This window comes from Sinocyclocheilus grahami, unplaced genomic scaffold, assembly GCF_001515645.1.
Source record: "Sinocyclocheilus grahami isolate Dianchi unplaced genomic scaffold, SAMN03320097.WGS_v1.1 scaffold1715.1, whole genome shotgun sequence".
NCBI classification, from domain to species: domain Eukaryota; kingdom Metazoa; phylum Chordata; class Actinopteri; order Cypriniformes; family Cyprinidae; genus Sinocyclocheilus; species Sinocyclocheilus grahami.
Genome location: NW_015506894.1, coordinates 19,905 through 20,680, shown reverse-complemented (window position 1 = coordinate 20,680; position 776 = coordinate 19,905).

Below are 776 nucleotides of genomic sequence, written 5' to 3'. Positions count from 1 at the left end.
ATGACAGTTTTATTCTTTGCATAAAAACACTTCAATTAATTGAACTCTAATTGAACACTGGGTGTATTACAACTTTAGAATTTAGCACTTTTTCTTGCCACAGAATTACCATTGTATCGACTGAAATGTGAAGAAGGTTTTTGCACAGTGGTGGCCACTAGCGGAGTGAACTGTGAGCAGCGATAAGGTATATCTAAGAGTGGTCCAGACTAACCTTACGAACGAATGACTTACAGAAGGTATACTTAACTATGAATGTTTCGGGAAACACGTATTACAGTTTTTCTCAATTGCTTTGGCTCAATTCTCGAATGACTTTTTTTTCCCCTGAAACAATAAGTTCAGATCTCTGAACAATTAGCTTCTTGTTCACATCAGATTGGAATTTCTTATTGAGTTGAGCAAATTGCAAATGCTTTGGCACATGTGTGCAAACAGTAAGTACAATTGTCTGCAGCTTGCACAACAACTAATTACATATGGCTTGTTGATCAAAACTGATGAGCCGATTCTCACTTAAACTGTCAAACTCTTCACAAGTTCTCAATCATTTTTCATCGTGTAAGCCATCACATTCAAAACGATCCATTGAATTATGAAAAATGGGTATACACGCATGTATATTCCATAAATATCTGACATTTACATTGTTTGTAATGTCTGCTAAATTGGCAAATGACCTCTAATTCCAATACAGTTTGAGTCAACCATTCAACCATTTAACCACTCAAGTTTGGGAGCATATATATGTAGATTGCCCACAGCACAATCACTAA